We start from the raw sequence: 13,783 nt of genomic DNA, 5'->3' as shown, positions 1-13,783 counted from the left end.
TGCCATCCATGCCCTCAATCATGTTTAACCACTTCGCTGCTCATGACGAGCTCAGCTCGTCATGCAGTACACTGGTCGTGTGCTCATGACGAGCTGAGCTCGTCATGAACAATGGGAAATCAGAAAATGCTGCGCCGCGGGGGGAAACCTCTAGCAGCCAAGGTGTTAAATTCAAGACACACCACAGAAAGACTAGGCCCATGCATCACTCACTGCACCTGGGCCTACTGGCTAGTGAGGCTTTACAGGCACCCCAAAATTGAAAAAGAAATCAACATATAACAGTGAGCTAAAATTCCATGACATAAATGAGAATTAAGTTTTAAAAAAATCACAGAAACAGTTGTATCATGCACCCATGACTAACCCTGGGCCTACTGGATGCTGTGGCTACCCACCACAATATATATTTTGTTAAAGTTGTGGAAAAAGTTTTAGAACTGTAGTTGCCTCAACTGCAGTGCCCCAAACAAACAACACCAACTTACTTGTAAAATCTCAAGTCCAAAAGTGATCCAAACTCCAAAGTCCAAAAAGTCCTCAAATACAAATATCCAGCAGCAGTCACAGAAAGTAATCCTTCCAGCTCCACAGCCAAATGAAAAGTGACCAGTACATGGACAAAGCACTGGGAGGAGCCTGCTGGACAGGAACAGGAAGTTAGAGACTCTGGGGCACTTCCTTCCTCCCACCCCACCCCAAAAAATGGACTCCTGCACCAACAAGTGCAGCCAAATGTCAATATGAGGAGTTATTCTGATCAAAATCATCATTTTCACAAGGTTTATGCTTCATGCGGTGGATTTCTTGTGCAGAATTGCAATTTTTGCAATTTCGGGAAAGCGAGCTGTTAAAATCTCCCGCCGGAAGTCAGCTGCGCGCAACATCTACGTGCTCGGCATTGTTTACTCCAGCAATGCACGATCGCAGGCCTTTATGACGTACTAGCGTTGTCAAAATCTTGCCGTGCAAGATGGCAAGCCGCGATAATGTAATTGCGTTTGAAAAACAACTCGGCGGACTCAGAATCACGGTAAGTCAACGCCGCGCGCGCGTTATTGTATTTTTCAAGCGCGACCAAGCAAAATAATTCGTAGCTTGCGATTTTGCAGATTTTTGGGTAAATTCCCGCAATTCGCGGATCGCGAAATCGTCAGAAATCCGGAAATTTGCCCGCGAAATGGATTGTACGCCCATACTTAATTAGGATGTTGATGCATGATGCTGAGAAGGCCTTCAACCAAGTTGCTTGGGGGCCCTTATTGCTGACGATGTCTTCTCTAGGTTTCGGTCGGAGGTTCAATGCAGAAACTATATAGCAACCCAACTGCCGCTACTAGGCTGAATAGTCTATCTTCCACTCTTTTTAATATTCAAAGGGGCACGTGGCAGGGATGTCCACTCTCCCCATTATTATTTGCTCTCTATATTGAGCCTTTTATTAGGCATTTGCTCCTAAATACTTTTATTTCTCCAGTCTCCTTTAATGATATGGTTTTAAAAGTTACTGCATATGCAGACGACATTGCCGTATATAGTACAAAGCCTGTGGACACTATGGCTGCGATAACAGTAGAGGCTCAACGTTTTGGATCGTTTTCCGGCTATAAGTTAAACTTAAATAAAACACAGTCAATCTCAAATTTTGAACTAGAGGCATCCCCACTTTCGTGAGGGATTACCAGAACTGCTACCGATCTCGGAGTTTGCCTTAGGTGCTTGTCCTTTTTAAAGAAATTCTTGATCTTATTAATCAACTTCGTTCTTCCGATTCTTAACTAAGTCAGTCACCACAATCCGAAAACCTCTTCCGTAATTTCACAGACCCTGTTTATTAACACTCAACCTATACCAGGGCGGCTCACACCAACAGTCCAATCAAGGCTCACTATGTATTCAACCAATACCAGCACACTACCTGTCAACTAACTAATCAGAGCTTACAACACACCCACTCGTCTGACCAATGCCAGCGCGGTTCTTTGTGTTATCACTATTACTCCTACTACTGAACCTCCCTTTACAATCTGCAGTTTTCTCATGCCCGCTGCTTCAACCAATACCAGCGCGGCTCTCTGTGACATCAGTATGGCTATTGCTACTGACCCTCCCTTTGCATGGTAATACGAAATTCTTTTCTAACTTTTCTTTATGAAAATGTTGTTAGTAACAACATAAAAACAGCGCTACTCTGTCTGCTCCACTAAACCAAAGATAGTTTCTTCACTCGCTACAAAGAGAAATTCCTACCGGTCACTACGAGTAAAAAACAATGTTTACCCTGCACTTAAGCTTGGGGAGAACCTGTTAATTATCTAGGGATACTTCTCTTCTGAGTAAGGCCTAATTTACACAGGTGAGCCCTCTGCTGTTTCTCACACCCTACTTTCTTACAATATAGTCCCTAATATAATACTGCCAGCCCTGCGTAGCTTCTCAGTATTATGACAACAGATGAGTAACCTTCTGCAGTGTGCTTTCTTTACCACACTCTTCTAAATTCAGTTCCTAGGATTCCTAGGTATCTATGTACCTGTGTTTCCAGATAACATAAAACGATACACTATCTTTTAATGTTAAACATATAGTTAATAATCAAAAACAATAATCAATAATCACCAAACTAATCGATAATAACCATCGCTCTGCTACCTGAAAAACTGATACAGCGGAAGGCCAGGGATTAACACTTCACAGTCAACAATAAATTCAAATTGGGCCCATATACACAATCTAGTTTCTTGGCTGTTCCGCTGGGGGTCAGGTTTTATATTCACTTTCAATCTAGATTAGTCAATACCTAACTAACCTTCACAGATCAACATTCTTCCTTTGGTCAATGGACCATTAGTTGAGTAGTTGATGGTGATATTAACAAATTAACTAATTATAACTTACAACTTTCAATAAAAATAATCACAGAATGCTGGGTAAGATTCACTAAATTTTTTCGAATAACAGTCAAAATGAACGCTCATTTGTACCAATTCACAGTTCAAACTCCCTCAACCTTCATGGAAGAGAAACTTTCATTCATCAAATTCATTCAATTCATAGACTCACTCAACAATTTATTGCATTAGGAGTGGATAGAATAAAGAGGCAAAAGGCATAATAACTCATACATTTGCAAAGGATATGTAAACATAAGACATAATAATAGTTACCAAATGGTGAAACGGGACACCCAACCCTCTGACCAAAGGACTGGGGGAGGTCTCCTGATTAAGAATATGGAGACAAAGACTATAGGACAGGATCAGGATGGGATAATACTTACTAAAAACGTCTCTAGAACCCCGACGCACCGGAGGCCAACCCTCTCTTACTCTCTCTCCCTCCTCGATATTCTTCCGCCATCTTCAATCTAATCAGGCTATCTTTCAGGAATGAATCTTCCCAGTCTGTTCTCTTCTTTTCAGCAGCAGCTCTCGACCACACCTCTCTCAGCGTCAACATCACACCATGAACTCCTCTGACGAACTCCTCAACTAATCTTTTGTTACTCTAGTTATACTCTTTAATTCTGCATGTCCCACCCTCAAAGTTGGAGATCTTGGTAAAATATGAAATATAATTGGTTGAGACTAGGGGAGTTCACATAATTCTATGCTGACACAGGCAATTTATTAAGATCCTTTTGTAAACCCTTCCCCTTTAGCTCATCGATTTCTTCCTTTCCCATATATATTATGTTGCTAACTAAATAACATTTTATTCAAGCTTCATTGACAAACATCACATGTTCCCCTGTTCACACTGCTGCTGTCCTTGGTCTTTTGCAGTTATTCAACTTTTCCAGGTAATAGGTCACATGCGCAGTATAATTTTTCTTCCAATGCCCTTTTCTTTCATTGCTAAGGTATACCTGCCCAAATGTACACTATTAATAAAAGAATCATAAGCAGATGTTAATTTCTCAAATATGTGATTGTCATTGTTCACCACCCACTTCTACTCTATCTCATGTTGAATTCTCTTACTTTAAGCAAAAGCATTAGCAGCAACATCTTATTTTAAAGTTCAGGCAAGCATATGGCAGGCAGGCAGTGCATCAAGGTTATTAATTATTCTGCATGTGTGAGAGTTTCCCTCTCAAACGTGTTAATCACATGATTATTTACGTAGGTTCAGGTTTGCACATGCGCAGAAGCATTTTTCAGTTTCGAGTGGGCTTTAGTCACATTGAAAACTATTCTTTGTTATTTAAGCATACATTAAGCTCCCTTCCCCATATGTAAGTGGTGTGCACATTCTAATGCTGTCTCTAATTTCTATCTCTATTGATTAGTACTTGTTAATGAGGAATTGATCTGAGCAAGTTCAGTTTGTTTGAATCCTTGCTCCATCAGTAGAACAAAAGATTTATTTGGCTAAAATGGCATCATTCAAATTAAACTCCATGTCAATTACTGCATGTCAATTAGTTGAAGCTTCACAGACACTCGTTAAAAAAAAGAAAAGGTGGAAAATCTAGAGGCTAGTGGTAAATTTATTTGTGCAACTTTTAATCCTATACCTCCCCTTTGTTACAACTTAGCAGTCATTTCAAAGTATAAGCAGGCAAAATCAATATGGTTGCTCGTATAACAGTCGTGAACCTTTAAAGTTATCTCTTCTCAGCATGAAAAAGGCACATGTGCCTTCATTTTTTATTGTCACTAATCCAGTTATTTTTCTATTTTCAGACAACACAATGATTTCGTCCCACAAGTTAATTCCGGTGCTGCTCATCTACGGCGCTTTTAAATCACTTGCTGTGGATAATAGTTGGAAGACGCTACCTTGTGATGTAACAAGAATAGGTTCGATCATTCGCTTTGACTGCAGAAGCCGCGGACTACAGAAAGTGCCGAAATCCGTGGAATTCAACGAAAGTTCTGGAGAATTAATTCTGTCGGACAATAAGATAGAGTCCATTGCTGCCAAATCTTTTCAAGGGTGGAGCAAACTCACAAAGCTTATTCTGAGCTGGAACCATTATTACTACAACGAAAGTGCCAGTGATTTCTGTGAGAGAGGGACAAATATTTCTGAGGGAGCATTCACCATTTTAAACAAGCTTATCCATCTGTTTGTGGATGGCTTTGGCCTTTGTGAAATTCCAGTGGGAATCCCTTCATCATTGCGCACACTTAGTTTGCAGTACAACCACATACATTCAATCAGCAAAAAAAGCCTTTCTGAACTTATCCATCTGACTGCTTTTCGTTTGGGTCACAATTGTTACTATGGCAATGCATGTGGCAAACCTATTTTAGTTCCAGAAGATGCTTTTGAAGAGTTCCGAAATTTAAAAATACTTACACTTTCTTTTAACAACCTCACCCATGTGCCCCTCGGCCTGCCAGCTTCATTAAGGGAACTTTATCTCAGCAATAATCAGATCAAAAATGTCACTCAAAATGTTTTTAAGAACCTCTCTAATTTGGAAATTCTTCATTTAAGTGGGAACTGCCCCAGGTGTTACAATGCTCCCTACCCATGCCAAGAGTGCCCAAACGGTGCTGCTCTGGAAATCCACCCCCTGGCATTTCAAAACTTGGCTAATCTACAAGAACTGAACCTTGGCAGCACTTCACTTAGGCACATACCTGCTGCCTGGTTTGAAGGAACAACACAATTGAAGAGACTGAACCTGGAAACTAACTATTTGGTGCAGGAAATTGCTACAGGACAATTTTTATTTAAACTTCCAAATTTACAGGTACTTGATCTGTCTTTTAATTATAACAGAGGTTCATATCCAAGATATCTGAATTTCTCACACAATTTTTCCCAACTATCTTCTCTCCAGGAATTGCACATAAAAGGATATGTGTTTGAAGAGGTATTGGCAGAAAGCCTAACTCCCCTTAAAAATCTTCCCAACTTAAATATTCTTAACCTTGCAATCAATTTCATCCAAAAAATTGACCTCCAAGTATTGGAGCAGTTTTCCAATTTGACCGTAATTTGCTTGTCAGAGAATAGAATTTCTCCTCTGTCCAAAAACATACTCCAGAATACTCACAGAAACGGAATGCGGGACCATAGAATCAAAAAACGCTCTCTTTTAAAAAATGCAAAGACACTGGCAACTACCGGCCTGTGGGATTCAACCATGATCACTGGCAATGCTATCCACAATGATTACCAACCCTTAAATAAGGCGAAGTGCAGTAGCTATGGTAAAACCTTAGATTTAAGCTTAAATAGTATTTTCTATATCAATCCAGAACAATTTAAAAGCTTTGGGGACATAGCTTGTTTAAACCTGTCAAGCAATGGTATTGGGCAATATGTAAATGGTACTGAATTTATCTACTTGACTAATCTAACTTATTTGGATCTTTCCTATAATAAGCTGGATTTGGAAAATACTTTTGCATTCACAGAATTGCATAAGCTGGAAGTACTAGACCTTAGTTATAACTCACACTATTTCGTTGTTGAAGGAATCATTCACGAGTTGGGATTCCTGGAATACCTTCCAAATCTTAAGGTATTAAATTTGAGCTGGAATCATATTTTTACTCTCACACACTCCAAGATCAACAGCAGCTCCTTGAGTGAACTTGTTTTCAAAGGGAACCGACTTGATAAAATGTGGAGAGTGGGAGATAGAAGATACCTGCAGTGTTTCAAATCTCTGAGCAATCTTACATATCTTGATCTTTCATACAACAAATTGAAAGGAATTTCTAACAATGCTTTCAGCTCTCTGCCCCTGACCCTCAAAGAGTTGTATTTGAACAATAATGAGCTGGATTACTTTTTCTGGACAGGACTGATGGACTTTCATTTCCTAGAAAAGCTGGATTTGAGTGCAAACAAACTACAATTGTTGAGTGTGGATGCTAATATTGTAATGTGGTCTTTGAAGACCCTGCTCCTGAATCATAACAGCATAGCACAAATTGAAAATCGGTTTCTGGATCATGCCCTTTGCCTTACACATCTCGACCTGAGTAACAATCAATTGCAGATCATCAACCAAACAGCATTTTTAAATCAAAGAAGCTTAAAGATTCTGGCGCTAAGGGGAAATCCATTTCACTGCACATGTGAAACTAGTGACTTTTTGAGGTGGATTCAGTCGAATAACCTTAGTATACCACGGCTAGCAACTGATGTAACTTGCTTAACCCCTTCTGACAAGAATGGTGCCAAAGTAGTGTTGTTCAATTTGCAGACCTGTAATTTAGATCACATTGGACTGCTATTATTTTTGTTGTCCTTCCTTATCATCTTAAATACCACAATATTATCAGTGCTCAAACATCTATTCTATTGGGATATGCGTTATATTTACTTTTTCTGTTTGTCAAAATTAAAAGACTATCATTCTGTATCTCTGGCAAAATGTATTTATGATGCATATATATCGTATGACACAAAAGACACAGCAGCGTCTGATTGGGTTTTGAAGGAGCTATCTGTTCACTTGGAAGGGCAGGGAGAGAAGCCGGTTCTTCTTTGTTTGGAAGAAAGAGACTGGGAGCCAGGCAAAGCCATCATTGACAATCTTGTGCGGAGCATCCATCAAAGTAGGAAGACAATATTTGTTCTTACGGAGCGGTATGTGAAAAGTGGTACCTTCAAAACGGCATTCTACATCGCTCTGCAGAGACTGATGGACGAGAGCATGGATGTGATTGTCCTCATTCTCCTGCAGCCCGTACTGCAGCATTCCCAGTTCATGCGCCTGAAGAAGCACCTTTGCAAAAGCTCCATTCTTGAGTGGCCTAAAAATCCAAATGCTGAAGGCTTTTTCTGGCACAAACTAAAAAGTGTTGTACTAACAGACAATTATGGCCGCTACAATAGTTTCTTTACTGATCCCATTGTGCCTCAATATAAACCAGATCCAGTTGCTCTTGCTCAGTGGATCAACAACAGCCCTCAGATTCACTGAAATCACCAATGATTTCCAATACATATTCACTATGTGTTTGTAAATTAACTCTTCTTAGGATATTTGAGAGTTTAAAAAAACAAAAAATACGTGGGCATCTGTTTGATTCTGCATTGTGTCTAGTGGCATTTGTAGCTTCTTTTTTCTCTAAGTAATTTTAGCAGACTGTGTGAGATCACTTTTGACTTTCTCGTCATACATGGGAGGCTCCTCCCAACTCGAGATTCGGACATTGAATGGCATACATTATCAAAACCCCCAAACCATCTAATCATGTTATCGACTCTTGCCACGTTTTTCAAACCTAAAGCTGTAAAATTAACACTTAGACGCCATTATTTTTCTTCGTACTGGAATTTTTCAAGTGTGAGCTTCTTTGTTATGTAACATATATGTGTTTTGTTATTCTGGTATGAGCGCGCAACATACAATAAATAACAAACTAATAATTGCGTCTTTTCCCCTGGAAATTTGGCAGAGTAAAGCAAGGATTAAGGTGATGGTGGCTGCTGAGTCTTAACTTTCAGCTGCTGAAATGTGAAACATGTGAGACAAGTTATATTGTATGATTCTAGGGTCAGTAGAGTGAAAAATAGTCAGGCCTTGTCACCGTAATCATAGGCCCAATAGTGAAAGCAAAGATGCACTCTTTGTTATTTCACAAGTTGAGGAAGAGATAAATCGACATATAAAAGTGTTTTGATTTCTCAAGATCTGCAACTATGTAAGATGTGTAGGTTTATATCTGTATTTACTCTTACAATGATTTTAAACACTTTATTAGTTTTTGTTTAATACAAACATGAGACTTAGTCTTTTGGTATGGCATTAACAGTGACACATTTCAATCACATAACATACATCTCCGAAAGTTATCAGGCATGTCATAATACGTGGCATTTTATTAGCAGAGCACACCTCCCACCGCCCCATTTGAGACTTTCCATCTCTGCACTCCCATGTAATAACATCCCGTAGCTGCCTAACAAATACATCCCACATAGTAGCAATATGATATACTTCTGACATTTTGCGTGAACCACGCAAACCTTGATATTTATTTGATATTTATTGGTTTGTATAGCGCTGAATCACCCATGAGGGTATCTCGGCGCTGGGGAAGGCGGAACATCAGAACAGGAGGGAAGAAATTTAGAAGAGGTGGGTTTTTAACATCTTTCTAATTTGAATCAGATTGTTTCCTTAGCGTAACTGAGGAGGCAGGCTATTCCAGAATCGGGGGGCAAGATAAGAAAATGCCTTGCCACCACTGCGAGCCTTTTTGATTCTGGGAATGGTGAGCAAATGTTCGGTGCTAGACCTGAGAGTTTGTGACGGGATATTGGAGGAGAGCTTGTTGGTGAGATACATGGGGTCCTTGCCATTATGGGCTTTGTGAACAATACAACCTATTTTGAACTTTAACCTTTTCTTTATGGGGAGCCAGTGAAGTTGATTGAGTAGGGGTCCAGAGGGTGTTCTAGATGGGGTATTGTTGGTGAGTCGGGCAGCAGTATTCTGCACTACCTGGAGTTTATTAATGGCACTTTCGTTGGCCGAAAACAGAAGGGCATTACAATAGTCAAGCCTGCTCAATATTAGGGCCTGCATGAGTGTTTTTTTTGTAGAGGAAGGTAAAAGTGGAAAAATCCTACGCAGTAGGCCAAGAACATAGTAGTAGGAACCTGTGGTGGTATTGGCATGTGCGTTATGTGTGAGTTTGTGATCAAACTTGACACCTAGGTTCTTAACCACTTCTTTGGGAGAGGGGGCAGTTCCCAGCTCTTCTGGCCACCAAGTAGGTGACCAGAGAGTGGTAGCTCCTCCAAACAACATGATCTCTTATTTGCCCCCGTTGAGTTGTAAAAAGTTGTTACACAGCCAGGCAGCGATAGATTTCATGCCTTCGGAAAACAATAGGTCAGTGTTAGGTGTATTTTTATCAAATGTTAGAAGGAGCTGAGTGTCACCTGAGTATGAGATTGGAGTGAACCCCAAGGATCTCATGAGTCTGGCCAGGGGGGTGACATATATATTGAAATGGGTAGGGCTTAGGCAGGGTCCCTGTGGGACCCCCTTGCTCACTTTGGTAGTGGCAGATGTAAAAGATCCCATGGTAACTGTTTGAGTTCTATCTGTAAGAAAGTTGGTGATCCACCCCTGTGCTAACCCCTGAATGCCTATGTCTTTGATCCTTTCCAGAAGGATGTGATGTGAAATGGTGTCAAATGCTGCTGACAGGTCAAGCAGCACCAAAAGTGCTGCTTGACCGTTGTCAGTAGCCATGCGTATATTACCAGTAACCTCAATAAGGGCGGACTCGGTACTATATTTAGCCCGAAACCCAGACTGAGAAATATTCAGTAGTTGGTGAGTTTCCAGATAATTAGACAGGTGTCTATTGATGTACTTTTCAATGAGTTTGGACTGAAAAGGTAAAAGAGATATGGGTCGATAATTAGTGATTTCAGTGGTTGGGGCCTTGGGGTCTTTACGTATGGGTTTAATTTGCGCATCTTTCCAGGCCGATGGAAGATGGCCTGCCCTAAGGGAGCAATTCAGAATATAGCAGATCGGGAGAGCTAGTTGTTCCTCAAATTTAGCATAAATCCTGGCTGGGATGGTATCCAAGGGTGAGACAGATTTCATTGCTTCCATAAGGGATATCACTTCCTTCATATGAAGCTGGGGAAAGGTGTGGAGTTGGGCAGATGTGGTGTAAGTGTCAGGAGGGCAGACCATAGGGGGAAGGGAAGATGTGTTAGCAGCAATGATTTTCTGGTGAATGGCATCAATTTTGAGGATAAAATGCTCCGTGACATCATTGCATATGGACTGTGTGAGGGATTCCACAATGTCACATGCTGATGGGCTAGAGTAGGCTTTTACTATTTTAAATAGTTCCCTGGAATTGGATCCAGCCTTCTCCAATAGATAAGTAATGTGCATTTTGCATGCTGTTTTAATGTTATTATGATAAACAGCTAATGCACATTTGTATTTAGTTCTATCTTGTTCTCGGTGTGTGAGTCGCCAGGTGCGCTCCAGTTTTTTACATTCACTCTTTTCAATACGTAGGGCCGGGGAGTACCATTCTGTAGTAGCAGTAGAGCTTTTGGGGAGTGAGTGGCCGGCTTTAAAGGTGCTGCTTCATCCAGTACGCTGGAGATAGTGTTGTTAAAATGGTTTAGTTGTTGTTCGACATTGAAATTGCTGGTGTCAATGTCCCATGTCGAAAAAGAAGAGGCAAGGTGATGAGCTTTGATTTTATGCCAGGGTCTGAACCCCCGTAAGGGGTAAGGAAGAAGGTGTGATAGGGGGGGCTTGTCAGATGGAAATTAACTACAGAGTGATCTGACCAAGTAAGCGGTAGAGTATCTTTATATTCAATGAATTGAGAGTTGGAAAGAATTAAATCAAGGGTGTGTCCTGCTAGATGAGTGAGATCACTGTTGAGCTTGAGAAGCCCCTGGGAGGCCCAGTCGTCTAGACAAGTTGTGGCGTCTAAGTTGTTTAAGTCCTGACTATGAATATTAAAATCTCCTAGAAGTAGGAAATTTCGGGTAGCAGCAATATGGGGGTCGATACATTCTAAAAGGCGACCATTAAAGTGGTTTATTGGTCCAGGGGGCCTATAAACGAGTGCTCCTTTCCAACTCTGTTGGGGATGTAGTTCAATTTTAAAAATAAGACATTCGAATAATTTCGAACAGAACTGGTCAAGTTTGGTAACTGGTATATGTTCTTTATGAATTATGGCTATTCCTCCGCCCGCTCGTTCTAGCCTATCAAGTCTTTGAATGCAAAAGCTGGGTGGTAGAGCTAGAGCTATCACAGGAACTGCAGATGATTTAATCCAGGTTTCCATGAGAAATCCCAGATCTGGGTTAGTATCCTCTAAGAGATCCCAGATGGCGGTGGCATGTCGGGGGAGCGATCTAACGTTTGCTAGGAGGCCTATCCATGTAGTATAGTGAGGTGATTCGCCGGGGGGGTTCGTGTAGGGCCGTGTCTCGGCGATAGAAGGTGGTCTGGTAGTGATAGAATTAGCTATTGTATTTATATTCTGCAGGGGGCTGGGCTGGTACTTACACTTATAGCAAAAAAAAGGTCCTTTGGGCCATCCTCCAAGGGGACATAATTGGGGGGCTGGTCTAAGCTTCAACAGGAATTCTCTAGGTTAGGTGAGCATAGGTGAGGCTCGAGAGGAGCTATCAGGATTGTCAGGTTTAAATGAGCAGGGGTCCTGGCTCCTGGCGCGCATCCACTGCATGTCTGGGAGTGCATGGGATGATATAGTGGATGGGCTAACAGCTGCAGGCAGCTGATTGGTCGCCCGGCCAGGAAGTTGTGAATCACTTCCTGTAGCTCGGGTCTTTGTCCCGCCTCCCTCCACACAAACCAAACAATTGGCGGTGGACCGGGGAGAATGGGCTGACAGTGATAATACAGTGAGTGCCTTTTTAGGTCTCGCCCTGCGAATCGCAGGCCAAAGGCCTGCTGTCGCAGAGCGAGACTATTGTTATCATTCCGGCTTTCAAGGACTGAAAGGGAGAGGACAACAGACTGTCACGCGCACGCAGCAGCAGCCTGCCGGGATCAGGTCACGCGCGTCAATACGCGCTCCGATTCCGGCAGGCTTTTCACAACACATGCACAACACACATACAACACCCATACAGACCCCCACGCACGCACACACATACACATACATACACACATACACAGAGAACCCCCCCGGCGCTTACACACACATCCCCTACCTCGTCTCGGCATCTTCGTGCTCTCTTACCCCCGCTCCTCTGGTGCGTGCGCACCACTGGTCCTTCTTCTGTGTCGATGATTAATGCTGGAGTACGCAGGAAGAAATCAGACAACGACTAGTTTTCTGCTTGGGCCAGCAAGAGTGAACTACAAGTTTTTTTTCCAAGGAATAACTCACGGCCTGACAATTGCAGAGCTTTGAGTAAAGAATAGTTCATTAAATCGGAGTCCCGCGCCAGGGCTGGGAGAAAAGCAGAAGAGAAGACACCTGATCATTGTTTAGTCATTTTTGCGGACTCTGTTTTTGTTTTAACTGCACTAGCTGCACTTTGAATGTGGCGGGAGGTGTGCTGCTTGCTATTAGCCTACCACCGTAGGACCGGGCTCTAATCCTGGCTCCGCAATTGGACAGCACTGTGTGATCCTGGGCGTATCGATTTACGTTTATAAGCGCCGCATCCTCTGCCAGTGCTTGACATGTTGCGCTATACAACCATCCCAATCTACTATACCAGCATCGATGGGAAGTGAGATTTTGATGCAGCTTCACTCTGTGCACCCCTGCAGAGTAATTAATTTGAAACATGGGATTGATAGAACGCGTGAGGATCCGCTCGATGGGTCTGTGCCTGCAGGGGGAGGTCAGAAAGAGGCTGAGGTCGTGGGAGAGAGCAGTAGAGGGATCCCGGTAAATGTTACCTTTTGCCCTAGTGTGTCTGGTGGTTTTGTGGGCGAGGGCACGGTTGTAGCATGGAGTACGCAAGGGTTTGAAGAGGGGATACTTTATGGGCTCTGTCATGCCAGACTAGTCTGCCACCAACCAGCTCTCTGCCCTGGCAGTCCCTCCAGGTGCCACGCGCTGACTTCCAGTGGGCACTCTACTCTTGTGCCACCTAGGGACTCATCCTCGCCCATTCGGACGCCAAACCTCCAGAGCCCACACCGTGCAACAAGGGTCCCGGCTCTTTACAGCGCTGTGAAGTTCGCATTCTGAGGAAACAAGCATTATGGAATACTCATTGCTAACATTATCACATGCACCCTCCCGCACTTATAGTAAAGCCCAGTGGTCCGAAAGAGCATGATTGCTCCCGACAGCCCCTTTCAAAAAGAACATAACAG

The 13,783-nt window shown here is 42.3% G+C and overlaps 1 pseudogene; it reads left to right on the top strand.

Annotated features, from left to right (window-relative positions):
* The first annotated feature begins 4,696 nt into the window (after nucleotides 1-4,696).
* LOC147697904 (toll-like receptor 8 pseudogene) lies at nucleotides 4,697-8,381 on the top strand (annotated as a pseudogene).
* Nucleotides 8,382-13,783: the final 5,402 nt, after the last annotated feature.

The sequence above is a fragment of the Lissotriton vulgaris genome, chromosome 8, assembly GCF_964263255.1.
Source record: "Lissotriton vulgaris chromosome 8, aLisVul1.2, whole genome shotgun sequence".
NCBI classification, from domain to species: domain Eukaryota; kingdom Metazoa; phylum Chordata; class Amphibia; order Caudata; family Salamandridae; genus Lissotriton; species Lissotriton vulgaris.
This window is presented reverse-complemented; position numbering and strand designations above follow the sequence as displayed.